We start from the raw sequence: 16,791 nt of genomic DNA, 5'->3' as shown, positions 1-16,791 counted from the left end.
GCGAAGTACAATACTTCACTCAAAACGTAATCAAGTAAAAATAAAATTACCGATTTTAAAAACTACTTAAAAAATACAAAATACAAAAAAAAAAACTAGGCCTACTCAATAGAGTAATGTGAGTAAATGTAGGCTAATTCGTTACATTATACAATACATTCCACCTCTGATTAAGCATTTTTGGCATAGAATGTTCATTGAAAATTTAGAATTACAACCAGCACATAGGCTTGCACATTATCGAATCGGCCCTAGTCTTATGGTTTTAGCAACAATTATTGTGATTTGCCTGGTATTCTTTAGTAAAATATATGTACAACCCTGTTACCAAGAAATTGGGACACTGTTTATATGACCTGCAAAGCCACATTCATAGCCAAAGGCTCCATCTACCTCAAAGCGAGGATTTGTCCTCTCAAGAATGTTTTGAACCACATGCTGACTGATGGAGCTAATGAGTGATAGGTATGTCACAAAAGGTTGGCCGTGGTTTCACAGGTTGCCTATTTTGGACACTAAATGCAAATCTGGCAAATGTGAAGCAAAGTGGCCCTCCAGGGCAAAATGAGCTGAAAGTTGTTAGGGGTGCTGAGATGCCGATCAACATATTGTCAGGGTTGTGCAGGAGGACCCAAGTGCTAGAACCAGACGTAACCAGACGTAAATGGTAATGTGTTTCTTTTTAATAAACTGCCTGTACACTTACAAAGTTCTCAATGCTTCGGTTTACATGTAGAGACCCTCATTATGCTACTGTGTAAGTGTGGTGCTATTTTGAGCCTTGTTAGTGGTATAGAAATAGCGATTTCTTTCTACTGTATATGTGCCCCGAAGGCTAGCGTTAAACGCTAATTAGCAGTTTGCAATAAAACTGGTCACATTCGACTAGCATGAAAACAAATCCCAGCGAACGGTCGAACTCGGTACACATGTGTTATTAACCCCTAGGTTCATTTTGCACCGGAATTGTCCTTTAACTGTTAGTCACATGGGGTTACTCATTTTTCACTATTTCTAAAAACACAAGTGGAAATGCAGATTCCTTAGCCTGGGTGCCATTCCGAACTTAGTCCTGCCCACAACATTTGAGGTCGGGAAGTTGGCATTGCTCCATTGTGGAGCAAGTATGCTCGCCCTAGATCGGGCGGACCAATCAAATCGGGCTTTGCGATGTTGAACAGGTGAGCAACAGCGCCTGGTCTATCACGAGTCTATCTGAGCACGCTTCTGGTATATCTGAGCACGCTTAGATTAGGCTTATGTTTGAAACAAAAACGCTGTGGCTAGAAGGATACATGGCTTTTAAAGGAGAATTCCGGTGTGATATTGACCTAAATGTTGAAACATGATACCGAGTGTGAATGTATGTCTCATAGCTCACCTCGGCTTCACTCAGAAATCTGGCGCTAGTTAGCCAATGCTACCAACAGTGTTTCGTTGCGGTGCCTCAGGCATCGGCCTAGCCATGCAAATAAATCACTGTTTTACACCATTTACAAGGCTCGAAGTAGCTCCATACCTCATTGGTAGACTTCCGAGGGCCTTGACATTTAAAACGAGACATGGAGAACTTTGAAAAAACACTGGTAGTTTATTTACAAGACGATTTATACAGACAGTACCTTAAGGAATTTTACCGTTCGACACCATCTTGAATTTAGTCACGATAAGTCAAGCGACGAGTACGAACGAACAGGTATGATAAGGGATCAGATTCCAAAAATAGTTCAGTGGAAATGCATGGATTCAGTTGCTTCCAGCATTTCCACTGGTGTATACCTCTCAACAAATATTCTAAAGCCTGAGGCACTAGGTTTTTCTTTTCTGTGCTTTTGATCAGTGGGTCTTGAAGACATGTTAAGGCTCTTTAACTCTTATAAATTTATATTTATATTCTTAAAGACAAAAATACAAAAATAGTTGTTTAAGGAAAAGGGCCACAGATGGAGGCAGCAACTTGATATTTGGAGTGAGACCTCTTGGGACAAGTGGTTACACATGACAAAACTAAAAATTGTGGTAGCACATATTTATCATACCATAATTGGAAGTCAAAGTTGTGTTTTTGAAAAAAGAAAAAATTAGACATGATAAATATCAGATTCATGCGAATGTAACTCCTTGTAGTTATAGAGATATAAGCATTTATGTTACAATACTATTTTTAGTTGTTAGTCACATGGGGTTACTCATTTTTCACTATTCCTAAAAACATAAGTGGAAATGCAGGTTCCTATGACCACATGGTAAAAAATGTAATGTACTAAGGGTGACACATGCAGGTTCAAGTATCAAGTGTATCAAGTATGAAGTGGTTAAAAAAAGATTGTCCTACATGGTTTTGGGGAGATCTGGGGCCGTATTCACAAAGAATTTTAAGGCCAAAAGTAGCTCCTAAGTGGCGAATTTAGGAGCAACTCCTAAAAATAATGGGCATGTCACTCCTAACTTTAATTTTCCTAATTTTTTTCACTAAAAGTAATTCACGAAGCATTTTAGACCTAAAAGTAGCACCTAAGTCTGGGACAGCTTAAAAGAAGTCGAGAGGACTCCTAAGTCAAGTCAAGTCAAGTTTATTTATATAGCGCATTTCATACACAGAGGTCATTCAATGTGCTTTACATAAACAAAACCAAACAATTATAACAAATAAAAGCAAATAGGGCAATATAGTCAAAGAATAGTTAAAAGGTAAAGATTATAATAAAAAGAAAACATAAAACACAAGGTAAAATCATTTAAAAATAAAGAATAATTAGTAAGCAAAAACAAAGGCAAAAGTATAAAAAAGTAATAAAAGGTAGAATAATTATCATTCAGAATTTGTAACTCGGCACAGTTAGCAGAAAGCATTTGAGAACAGTTTGGTCTTAAGTCTAGATTTAAAACTGGATACAGTTGGGGCCTTTTTGATGTCATCCAAAAGTTAGTTCCACAGCTGAGCCGCATAGCAGCTAAAAGCTGCTTCACCATGTTTAGTTCTAACAGTAGGTTTTACTAGCAGGTTTTTCACCTGGGACCTGAGAAGACGAGAAGGTGTGTACTGCTGAACTACTACCACTACTTCTACTCCTAACTTACATTGTGAATATTCCTATTCACAAACAGACCTTACATTGTGAATATTCCTATTCACAAACAGCTTTACTACTACTACTTCTACTCCTAACTTACATTGTGAATATTCCTATTCACAAACAGCTTTACTACTACTACTTCTACTCCTAACTTACATTGTGAATATTCCTATTCACAAACAGCTTTTTGTGGCATTTCACGTTGCAATGTTTTGAAATGCGTATGCGGCAACAGGAGCTTCCAATCGCGAGGGAACAATTTTGCATTCATAAAAGGGATGCAATAACGCCACCAACAACAACCAAAACTACTCATTGTTAACATGTAAATTAAATGTAACGTTTCATTGTGAATCAAATTAAAATGTTCTCTTTACAAATGTAGGCATATGGTGACAGATTAATTTAATAATGTTGCAAAGATACTGCATCAATCCGTAGGCCTATGTTTCATTAGGCTACTAGGCTATTTGTTTTGCCTTACTCTTTATTCATTTAGGCTAGGCCTGTCACTCATCATCGTAAGGGAGGTGTTTGGAATCATTCCCGCGTTACAATCATCAGCCAATCAAGGTGGTCACTTCAGTCAAGCTCGTGCATGAGTAATAACGTCATCCATAGCAACGAAGACTCACTCTTAGTTTAGGAGTTGTCATTTATCCTTACCAAGAGTAGGTCTGAAAGGCATTGTGAATAACTCTTAAGAGAAAACTCCTAGCTAAAATCTTTTAGTGCTATTTAGGAGTACTCCTAGTGGTAAGATAAAAGGCTTTGTGAATATGGCCCATGATGAGTTTCAAGAACACATTTATTTATTTATTTTTGTATTTTATTTTATTTTTTGGGTGGGGGGCATCCCAGTTCAACATCTCTGAAACTTTGTATCATCCTCCCTTTCACACACAAACACACAGAATGTTTCTTGAATTTCCCCTGGGGATCAATAAAGTATCGATCTATCTATCTATCTATCTATCTATCTATCTATGTTGTTAGAGTCAGATTTGTTGAAATTGTCACATGTAAGCTACCTTTTGTACAGGTGAGTGTGTTTATATGTGTGTGAGCTTGTGTGTGTGAGTGTTTGATTCTATGTATATTTGTGTATGTGTTTGTGTGTGTGTGTGTGTGGGGGGGGGGTATTTGTGCTTTTGCATATGTGATTTTGTGTCCTATCACTTTTTTTTACTGGGCACGGTAAAAAAACAAACGATCCTAAAGTTAGGAGTGACATGCCCATTATTTTTAGGAGTTGCTCCTAAATTCTCTGTAGGAAACAAACATATTGTGTGTGTGTGTGTGTGGGTGGGGGGGGTTCTCTGGGAATACTGAAGGGAGGGGTGAGCTACCTCTCTGGTGTGTTTTGCTTGGTCCTTAATTACAGTGCATGAAAATGCACTGTTCTGCTATCCGAAGTCTTCTTCTTCTTCCCACCAATTTTCTGCTTCCAATTCAGCTTCAACCGTTTAACGTAAAAACTCTGTTCAAACATAGGTCTTGAAAAGGACACTTGAGGAATGTATTTTTCGTTTTTATAAACTTTATACTTTTTGAGATATTAACATAAATCAAGCTTATTTTTCCTGATAGACTTTGCATTGGCACTATGACATCACAATGGGCTAATCAAACTGATTTGCACCTGTATCAACTAACAGCTGCTCAACTAGGCCCCCTCACAGAGCCAATTAATGACTTAGAATGCAATCAATTGCACCTGTGCTCTCTCACTGACTGCAGCAACTTCAATTGAACCTCTTATCTGTGTCTCTCTCCATTGAACTGATAGCTCACTTTTCTCTTCCCCACTTTCTTTCACTTCTTTTTCTTTACTTCATCCATTAAACTATCTGTCTATCAACATCCATTAAACTATCTACCTATGCACATCTATTAATTCACTATTAAATGATTTAGCTATTTAAACTACTCAACTATTGAACTGTTCAGCCATTTCAACTGTCAGTCATCAACTATGACTCCCGCCAACTGTTTTTTAGTTAAAATATAATGTATGTTGTTTTGAACAAGCATCTACTAAGAAATCTCAATATAAACACAAACATAAAGAAACACAACATCATGCAGTCACTGACTGCTCCTTTAACCTTTATTAATCTGTAACAGGTGTGACTTTTGAACTAGAAAATGTAATTTCGAGGAAATTACCAGTGCATGAAAATGCAAAACATACTGTATATTAACATAAAATACAAAACAAACGTTTATTTGGAAGCGGTTGTGGGCAGAGGAAACAGTTGGCTGGAGTCATAGTGGATAACAACTGACAGTTGAAATGGCTGAACAGTTAAATAGTTGAGTAGTTTAAATAGTTACATTAATTAATAGTGAATTATTGTAGTGAGGACATTTATTTTAAAACAGTTGTGGGCAGAGGAAATAGTTGAACAGAAACTGTAGTCTTAAGAGAGCCAGATTGTATGCTTAAAGCCTGAGACAGAGTATATAGTTTAAAAGTTGATTATATGCTTGTAGAATGGAGAGACACAGATAGAGTTGGCCTAGTTGAGCAGAAAGCAGTTGATACAGGTGCAATCATTTTAACTGGCTTTTTGATGGGGCCTAGTTGAGCAGCTGTAAGTTGATACAGGTGCAAATCAAGTTAATTAGCCCATTGTGATGTCATAGTGCCAATGCAAAGTATATGGGGAAAAATAAGCTTGTTTTTTTTAATTAATATCTCAAAAAGTATAAAGTTTACAAAAGTGTCCTTTTCAAGACCTGCGTTACAAAGTTTGAACGAAGTTTCTACATTAAACGGTTGAAGCTGAATTAGACGCAGAAATTTGGTGGGAAGAATAACTAGAAAAGCATTTCCTGAAGGAAATACAGTGCATGAAAATGCAAAAAATATGATACAGAGTAAAAAAAACTATATTGGTTGCTAGATGGATGAGGTTTAATATAGTTGGAATGACTGAACAGTTAAATAGGTGGATAGTTTAATGGTTAAATTATTTGCTAGGTAGATGAGGTTTAATATAGTTGGAATGACTGAACAGTTAAATAGGTGGATAGTTTAAATGGTTAAATTATTTGCTAGGTAGATGAGGTTTAATATAGTTGGAATGACTGAACTAGGTAGATGAGGTTTAATATACTGTAGTTGGAATGACTGAACTAGGTATATGAGGTTTAACCCTTTAGGCGCCAGAGGTTTTTTTCCGAAACGATCAATTTTGACATCTTCATTTCAAAAGGTTATATCTTAAAAGTGATAAGAGATAGAGACTTTCTGTAAATTAGAGAAATATTAAGGATGACCCAAAGTTTATGTAGAGATTAAATGTTTATATCTAATTTGCATATTATGACGTCATATGGTGGCGGCCATCTTGGATTATAGAATTTTCATGAAAAGTCGCATGTTTGAATGATAAAATGCACCACTTCTTTCCCCCCAAAATGTCCCTCACCTTCTGTATGCTATATTGCACAATACTGAATGCTCAGGTAAATAGTAAGTAGTGAACAAACTGTGTAAATCATTACTAATAAATGGCAGAAACAAACCAAATGCATGTAGCGGTAGACTGGCCTTTTGCTGTAGAGATTTTCCATTTACTACATACAGTAGGCACTCTGATTCCATGTATGGGCCACATATATATTATTCAGATGACACACAAACACAAGTAGACAAGACCTGTTTAGTTCAAAAGCTCATTTGCCACGGCAAGGCACAGATCAGGAGTGAGATGACGAGACAAGACAAGAGACAATGTTAGTATTTTTTTTCTTTTTGTTGATGTTTTTTTTTTTTTTTTTTCTTAGCTGACAAAGACACACACATCACAAGGACATGAACACACAAAAAGGAACACATAGTGTACTGTATGTCCTAAATGATCAGGGAAGTAGATAGCAAATCAACAGTGTAAATCATTACTAAATGGCTGACATTTTTTTTTTATGTAGCAGGCCTTTTGCTGTAGAGATAATGACTCCCTATCCCTATCCATACAGGGCCGGCATTCCCATCATCTTGTGATAGACTATGCATGACCTAATGTGTGTGTGTGTGTGTGTGTGTGTGTGGGAGAGGGAGAGAGCGTGTCACCACCTCCACCATGCGAGCAGCATGGCCAGATCTGCCTCGTGCGCGCCGAGTGGAGAGAATTTGCGCAGCTCGGACTAGGCCTACTGTCATTCTCATTGCGACTCCCCACACTGCCACTACGTTCCCCCCTAACTGTCCTATGAGCACTTCGACCTCGTCTAACATACCCAGTGGCATTAGACAAAGGCTCCACCACGTTACTGTCGCCGCGATTGTGGAGAGGCACACGTTCAGAAGACAGAAGCTAGCGCTATGGATATTAGGCTACCTCCAGCCTCGTTCGCCACACCACTAACACCCTGCTAACTTCCCGATGAACACTCCGAACCCGTGAAACATTATTCCCACCAGTGACATTGGGCAAACGATTCAAAGTTTGTGCTTGGTGTAACCTAAACTATGGAGTAAACTCTCACTTTGTCCAGCTGCATCATTGCAAGGCAGGGACGCATCTGAAGCCTCACTAAACAAATCACCGTCATTTTCTGAAGGCAGATATTCCCCTTCAGAATCAGGGTCCGCGAATAGAAGACCCAACACTTCATTTCAGGTAAACTTTTTTGATGCCATTAGACGATAATCTAATGCAAATACTCGCTGACGTTGACAATATCGCTCTGACAAAGTGGCTCACACGCACACTAGCTCCGGTATTTCATGCACTGATTCAATGCGCTGTAGCTAGAAAGTTTTGTTTAAAGCGTGTCCTTTTTTCGACTCGGGGATGACGTATGACATGTCTGCCATCTAGTGGAGTGGAAGTCGAACGAAATATGACACCCTATTTGACTAAATCGGCCGTTTTATTCAGTGCCGCATCTTGTCGACTATAGTCGCCTGTGGCGCCTAGAGGGTTAATATAGTTGGAATGACTGAACAGTTAAATAGGTGGATAGTTTAAAAGGTTAAATTATTTGCTAGATAGATGAGGTTTAATATAGTTGGAATGACTGAACTAGGTATATGAGGTTTAATATAGTTGGAATGACTGAACATGCACTGTAATTATTGTGTCCTGTCCAGAGGCGGACAGAGTACACAGCTTCATTACTTGAGTAAAAGTACAGATACCCTTTGTTAAAGTTTACTCAAGTACAAGTAAAAGTACAACAGTCAGATGTCTTACTTAAGTAAAAGTGTTGGCGCAGCCATATTCGTTGTGTGTAGTAAACTGGTTATATGAGGCAATTACTGCTCACATCGGTTTTTAGGCCGGAAAAGAAAAATACTTTATTTGTGCACCAGCATTTATACAAATCATTACAACGTATGACGTATGAGGTCACTGTTAACACCCCTACTTGATCTCATGCTGTATAAATTATATATATGCAATACACACCATCTATGCAATAACCTAACATATAAGCAATTTTAACAAAGACAATCTAATATCTTGATGGAGTTTAGAGCTTACTGTACATACCAAACATAAATTTCACAAATCTCTCCATCTTGAACTTTGTCATTGGCTTAGTCATAACATCAGCCACCATATCAACTGTAGGACAATATTCAATTATCACTTTGCCATTAACTGCAGAACGAACAAAATGATACCTTATATCAATGTGCTTGCACCTCTGGCGGCACACTGGATCTTTTGATAAGGCTATTGTACCTTGATTATCCTCAAAAATCTTCACTGGTGCATATTGACAATCATTTTCCATTCCATTCATCAACTGTACAAGATGCAAACTCTCTTGGGTGGTCGCAGCCAGCGCCATATATTCAGCTTCACATGTTGATAAAGCAACTGTAGGAGCCACATTTAAGTTTCTTTTTTTTTTTTCTCATGTTTTGTTTTTGTGCATTTTGTGAGGGTGCACCCCCTTTAGGTGGCAAGCAAAGGGAAGCACTTGAGCTTAGCGTAAAATTGGACGCATCAAACGCAAAAATTAACTATTTAAAGGCTTCTGAAAGGAACACACATGGTCCCATTCCTTTTGATTTAGACACAGCTCATACATCAGTGGATAGAGGAGCATCACAAACTGCACACATGGAAGAGCTAGAAAGTACAATTTCTTTTCTTGAAACCCCTTCAGTGAAACCCAAAGCAAACACTGTTCATGTTAATGTCCCTCTGCTTAACCCAGATCACAGCATGACTACATCACCCAATAGGCCCACCAACAGTGACTGGCTGTACACCACACTGCTGCAGTACACCACACTGCCTAGTCTCCCCTATGGAGGTGATTCAAACATATCCTCAGTTCAAATTCAGCCAGCTGTTAGTTTAGCTCAAGATGCTCTGCCTACCCAGTTCCCCACTCAGCCATCCACAACTGAATCTCAGCCTCAGCTACAAGCGCCACTGCAGCCTCAGCCTCATCAACTGCCTCAAGCTCATCTGCAGCCTCAGCCTCATCAACTGCCTCAAGCTCATCTGCAGCCTCAGCCTCATCAACTGCCTCAAGCTCATCTGCAGCCACAGCCTCTGCAGCCTCAGCTTCGACCACAGCAGGCCCTTCAGCCTCAACCGCTGCCTCCACAGCCACCGCAGGCTAGGCCCCAGCTACCAGTTCGTCTGCAGTCTCAGCTGCTGCAGCCTCAGCCCCAAGCTCATCTGCAGCCACAGCCACTGCAGCCTCAACTCCAACTACAGCAACTGCCCCAGCCACCGCAGGCTCAGCCCCAGCTCCCAACATGGCCTCAGCTACAGCCTCAACCACCACAGGTTCAGCTTCAGCCCCCACTGTGGCCTCAGTCACAGCCTCAGTTTCAACTGCAGCCGCAGCCTCAGCCCCCAACATGGCCTCAGCTTCAACTGCAGTCTCAATTGCCACCTCGGCAACAGCCACAGTCTCAGCTTCAGCCTCAACGCCCAGCTCGCTGCATGACAGTCATATGATCAAAGTGTTGGAAAATCAAAATGAACTGACCAGACTGCTCATGAAACAACAGTTGTCATCCACCTTACCACAGGGCAGCATTCCGGTCTTTGATGGTGAGGTCCTTGAATATAAGTCATTTATTCATAGCTTTGAAAACATGATTGAAAGCAAAACCGACAACCAAAGAGACCGTTTACAATTTCTCATACAGTACACAAAGGGACAAGCCCAGCGGCTAGTTAAAAGTTGTGAATATATGGAACCAGATAGAGGATATCAAAAGGCACTAAAACTATTGAAGGAAAACTTTGGCAACGAGTATAAGATCTCTTGCGCCTACTTGGAAAAGGCCCTCTCATGGCCTCAGATTAAACCACAGGATGCCAAGTCCCTGCAGGAGTACTCCATGTTCCTGAGGAGCTGCTGCAATGCAATGGAGGAGATGTCGTATATGGAGGAGCTGGACACGATATCCACCATGAAAAGCATTGCTGTGAAGTTGCCCTACAAACTCAGGGAAAAATGGCGCAACAAAGCATTTGAGCTACAGCAACAACGCCAAAGCAGGGTAAGAATTGTCGACTTTGTCTCTTTTATGGAAAAGCAAGCTCTCATAGCAGGTGACCCCATGTTTGGAGATCTCCAAGATCAGTCAGCTGTTAAAGGAAAGGCGAAAGCTCCTGTTAAAATACGGCCCTCCAAGTGCTCTGGCAGTAGCTATGTGACTAGTGTAGCCCCTGCCACAGGAGCAAATGCCGACCCATCGTGTCTCTTTTGCAGCTCCAAACATGCACTAGACTTGTGCCAAAAGTTCATGAAGAAGGCCCATAGAGACAAGCTAAGCTTTTTGAAAACTAAGGGGATCTGCTATGGATGTCTCTGCCCAGGGCACATTAGCAAAGACTGCAGTAGGCGTCTTACCTGCAACATGTGCAAACGAAATCATCCCAGCATCCTCCACATCGCAACCAAGGAAACAGACAGTCCATCTGTTGTTAGTGTAGCAAAGTCTTGTGCTCATATAGGGGCCGGAGACCATGAGAGCGTTCTCTCTATTGTACCAGTGAATGTCAAGGCAGCAAAGGGCAGCCATGTCATACAAACGTACGCTCTGCTGGATCCTGGGTTCTGCCACCTTCTGCTCAGAGGAGCTCATGACGCGTCTCAATCTGAGAGGAAAGAAAACACACATACTTCTGCGCACCATGAATCAGGAAACCTCAGTCTCAGCGCATGTCATATCAGGATTGGAGATTTCAGCATTGGACAGCGACACATTCTTCCATCTTCCTGACACCTTGACCCAAAAGAACATGCCAGTAACCAGTAGCAGCATCCCCAAGCAAAGTGACCTGGCGCATTGGGCGTACTTAGGTAAGGTCACAATTCCCTCCATTAGTTCAAAGGTGGAACTGTTGATCGGCACGAATGCTCCACACCTACTTGAACCGTGGGAGGTAATAAATAGCCAAAATGGGGGTCCTTACGCAGTTAGATCAGTTTTAGGGTGGATGGTAAATGGGCCATTGAGAAGTGCTGCTGGTGCTGGAGGAAGTGTGACCGTCAATAGGATCTCCGTTGCGAGTCTGGAAAAGCTGCTAATCTCGCAGTACAACCAGGACTTCCAGGAAAATGCAGCGGAGGAAAAGGCTGAAATGTCTGTTGAGGACAAGGCATTCCTACACATGGCGAAGGAGGCAGTACTGGAGAATGGTCACTACAGTCTGAGACTGCCTTTCAGGAAAGCAAATGTGCACATGCCAAGCAATAGGCAAATGGCAGAACAGCGTCTGTACAGCCTAAAAAGGAAAATGTCAAAGAATGAGCAGTTCAAACAGGAATACACAGCATTTCTCGCTGACATCTTTGAGAACAACTACGCTGAGGAAATTCCACAGGAGGAACTTGTGCAGCCACCAGGAACAACCTGGTTCTTGCCACACCACGGGGTTTACCACCCTAAGAAGAAAAAACTCAGAGTAGTGTTGGACTGTGCTGCGTCATTCCAAGGTGTGTCACTCAACACTGAACTGCTGCAGGGTCCAAACCTCACCAACTCTCTCCTTGGAGTCATCATGAGGTTTCGCAAAGAGCCCATTGGAATCAGGGCTGACGTCAAATCAATGTTCCACCAGGTCAGAGTGGCAAAGTCTGATGTTGACTACCTGCGTTTCCTTTGGTGGCCACAAGGTGACACCAGTCAGACCCCAAAAGAACACCGTATGCTTGTGCACATCTTTGGTGCTGTGTCTTCCCCAAGTATTGCAACCTATGCTCTCCAAAAAACTGCCACTGACAATGAAAGCTGTTTTCCCCCTCAGGTAGAAAGACCATCAGGCACAACTTTTACGTCGACGACTGTGCCAGGTCAGTGTCCAGAGAGTCTGATGCCATCCAGTTGGTAAAAGATCTCACTACATTGTGCAGCAAAGGTGGATTCCAGCTAACACAGTGGGTGAGCAATAGTCGTGCAGTGCTATCCTCCATTCCCAAAGAGCACAGAGCCAAAGACCTTAAGTCACTTGATCTTGACAAAGACAGCCTGCCAGTTGAAAGAGCATTGGGACTGCAATGGTGTGTAGACTCAGATAGCTTCAAGTTCAACATCAACCTAAGCCAAAAGCCACATACCCGCAGAGGCATACTGTCTGTTGTCAGCTCTGTTTTTGACCCTCTTGGCTTTCTTGCCCCTCTCATTCTTCCTGCCAAGCAGCTGCTACAGGAGCTCTGTCAGGCGGGCTTTGGATGGGATGAGCCTTTGCCACAGGCCATATCAAAGCGATGGATGGAATGGACCAACAGCTTGGAGATGATCAAAGGCTTCAGTGTGCAGCGATGTCTGAAACCAGAGGGCTTCGGAGTGACCAGGTGTGCCGAACTGCATCATTTTGCAGACGCTAGTGAGAGTGGCTATGGCTCTGTGAGCTACATCAGACAGGTGAACCAGAAAGATGTAGTGCATGTCACCTTTGTACTTGGCAAGTCTAGAGTGCTCCCTTTGAAAAACATCACAGTGCCAAGACTGGAGCTGGCGGCTGCTGCTCTGTCAAAGTGGACAGAATGCTGAGGAAAGAATTGCACCTTGACTTAGAGCCCTCAGTTTTCTGGACAGATAGCCAAACGGTGCTTAAGTACATCGCCAATGATCAAGCCAGGTTTAAAACCTATGTGGCAAACAGGGTTTCATTCATTCGAGACAACACAGAGCTGTCACAGTGGAGATATGTAGGCAGCAAAGACAACCCTGCCGACGACTCATCCAGAGGGTTGAATGCCAAAAGGTTCATGGAGCAGAGGAGATGGATTCATGCTCCGGAGTTTCTATGGAAACCAGAGGAAAGTTGGCCAGTAGTGCAGGCACTGGGCCCCATGCTTCAAGATGATCCAGAGGTTAGGAGAACCACTACAGTGTTCACAACCATGGTGAAATCTAGAACCCCTACTGACCAGCTTATTTTGCATTTCTCAAACTGGATCAGCCTTTTAAAGGCTGTAGCTTGGTACCTCAAGCTGAAGAGAAATTTGATGAGGAAAATTGAAAAAGGAAAAGAGTTTGCCCCACTCACCCACTCCGACAGGTCACAGTCAAGCCAAAAGGTGGTAGACTTAAAGCCCCGTGTTGAACAGCACCTAACTGTGACAGATCTAGCAGATGCAGAAAGAGCAGTTGTCATTTACAGTCAGAGACAAGTTTTCTCTCCTGAATTCTCAACATTGCAGATGACACCTCCCAGAGTATCCAACAGCAGTAGGCTCTGCAGGCTCGATCCTGTACTGGATGATGGCCTCCTGAGGGTAGGTGGCAGACTACACAGATCCGCAATGCCAGATGATACTAAACACCCCTGCATCTTGCCCACAGATTCACACATCTCAGTGCTGTTGTTTCGACACATTCATGAACGCAGTGGACACAGTGGCAGAAACCACATGCTCTCGGAACTCCACAAGAAGTACTGGATTAAAAAGGGCAACTCCATAGCTAGGAAGGTGCTCTCCAAATGCGTCACCTGCCGCCGTGTGAGAGGCAAAGTAGGTCAGCAGAAAATGGCAGACCTGCCGCTGGAAAGAATCCTACCTGACCTTCCACCCTTTACCAATGTAGGACTGGACTACTTTGGCCCAATTGAGGTGAGACGAGGGAGGAGCACCAGCAAAAGGTATGGAGTCATCTTTAATTGCATGTCCAGTAGAGCAGTACATTTGGAAATGGCTTATACTTTGGATACGGATTCATGCATTCATGCCTTGAGGAGATTTGTGTGCAGGAGAGGCCAAGTCAAGCACATCAGGTCTGACAACGGGACGAACTTGGTGGGTGCGCATGCAGAGCTGAAGAGGGCCCTGATGTCTCTCAATCAGAAGAAGATTCAAGACACCCTGCTTCCTGATGGGATTGCATGGAGTTTTAACCCACCAGCTGCATCACACCATGGCGGGGTCTGGGAAAGACTCATTCGATCCGTCCGGCAGGTACTCAACTCCACTCTGCATCAGCAAACCACAGACGATGAAGGCCTTCAAACCCTGTTCTGTGAGGTGGAGGCAATCCTGAACAGCCGCCCCCTCACCACAGTGTCCTCAGACCCCCATGACCTGGAACCGCTGTCCCCCAATCATCTCCTTTTGATGAAGACCATGCCAACGCTGCCCCCTGGAGTCTTTCAGAAGTCCGACATCTACGCCAAGCGGTGCTGGAAACAGGTCCAGTACATGGCTGATCTCTTCTGGCTCCGATGGACGAAAGAATATCTTCTCCTGCTCCAAGAGAGGCAGAAATGGACAGGCATGAAGAAGAACTTCAACATCGGAGACCTCGTCCTGGTGGTCGATCCAACTGCTCCACGAGGGTCCTGGCCATTAGGAAGAGTCCTGGAGACGACATCAGATTCAAGAGGCTTGGTCAGGTCTGTGAAGTTGAAGACTAAGACGTCAGTCCTTGAGAGGCCCATCACCAAATTGTGCCGGATCCTTGAGGCTGACGATGAATCCTGATGACGACTCCAATGATGTCCCTGATAACACTATATAGGGAAGTAGTGTTTTAGTCATTTTATGTAATTTGCATACTTACCTTTTCATACTTGCCTTTGATTGACTTGCATACTTACCTTATTGGAAATGTCCTATTTTGGCTCATTTTTGCTAGACATGGAGAATGGATACTTTATTACTTGGCTCCTTTTTGTATGTTGTAAAATAATTGATTCTTGGAGAACAATTAGGGGCCGGTGTGTAGGAGCCATCTTTGTGCATTTTGTGAGGGTGCACCCCCTTTAGGTGGTAACTGGTGCCACCCAACCTGGATAAAAGAGATGCCACCTGCGCATGACAGGAGAAGAGCAGGCCGCAGAGAGACCGTTCTTGACCTCGCCCGCTCAAACACCTGCTTGACACGCTGCTCTTGTGCTGACATTGTCTTGCAGTTAGACTCTTATCATTTCTGCATCTCATTGCGTCTCTTGTTTGTATTTTATTTTTATTTGTAATAAAACCGGCATATTCTCGGACAAAACCATCTCGTTGGATTTTTGGGTGCGAGTCAAAACACTGCGAATTACCTGCCTTCTCAACTCTGGGGGAAAACGGATAAAGCTACAGGAAAAGCCAGAATCCATTTTTTCAGTACAGCAACTGTGGCCTGTTTCTTAGATTTCCAAGAAATTAGTGGACCATCATTAGTTAAACTAAAGCAATATCCTGTAATGCTTCGTCTGTCAGTCAAATCGGCTCCCCAATCTGAATCACTATATGCCACAAGTTTTAGATCTTTTAGAGCAGTTATGCTGTCTTGACATCCATCTGATGCAGGTCTAGATCATATTGTGCGACCATCTGCATAAGTGCACGTATTGATGTCAGATTTGCAGTTGGAGAGAAAGTCTCCTTGTAATCTATGCCCATCACTTGATTGTAACCTTTATCAACATATCTAGCCTTGTAAGTTTCTGACTGATCTGCATTAGTTTTTACTGCATAAACCCATCTACCTCCTACTTCATGTTTACCTTCTGGTAGTGTAGTCAGTGTAAATGTATTATTCTCTTTAAGAGAATCAATTTCCTCTTTCATAGCATTAGCCCAAATATCTGCCTTGGTTGAGCTCATAGCTTCCTTGAAAGTTTGTGGTACATCACACATTCTGTAACAATAGTCAATAGTAATTGACACCTGATCTTTTGACTTTACTCAGAGAGGTACTGTGGGGTTCTCCTATCTCTTTTCGGGGTAGCGAGGCTCATTTCCCTCAATCTGAGTAGTATCATGGCTATCAGAAGTTTCCTGATATACCTCTGTCTGCCCTTGACTCACATCAGTCACATCTGCACTTGATCTGGGGTCCACATATCTCTTCCCAAGAAAATCATTATCCAACATCACTGGGTCTGTCTTGAGTTTCTCTCTCAACTATGTTCTTTGTGAGAAACATTACAAGTCTGTGTTTCATAACTTTCTTTGTGTCAGGGTAGTACACTAGATATACAGGGCTATTTTTATCATATCCTTCAAAAACTCCCTTATCACATCGTGAGTCCAACTTCTTCCTGTCATGTTTGTATGCATAGCACACAGATCCAAAAACTCTCATTCTAGCTATAGGCTTCTTGCCCGTCAGCATATAACATGGAGTTTGCTTTGTTCTGCCATTAAAGCATCGGTTGCGTATCACTGCAGCTGTCATTACAGCATACGTCCACAACTCTTTTGGTAAGTTACTCTCAATCAACATGCATCGTGCCATATCAAATAGTGTGCGCCAATTCCTCTCAGCCGTGCCATTTTGATGTGG

The sequence above is a fragment of the Alosa sapidissima genome, chromosome 2 (genome assembly GCF_018492685.1).
Source record: "Alosa sapidissima isolate fAloSap1 chromosome 2, fAloSap1.pri, whole genome shotgun sequence".
In the NCBI taxonomy this organism is placed as follows: Eukaryota; Metazoa; Chordata; class Actinopteri; order Clupeiformes; family Clupeidae; genus Alosa; species Alosa sapidissima.
The sequence above is the reverse complement of the archived record's forward strand: the minus strand, read 5'-3'. Positions refer to the sequence as shown.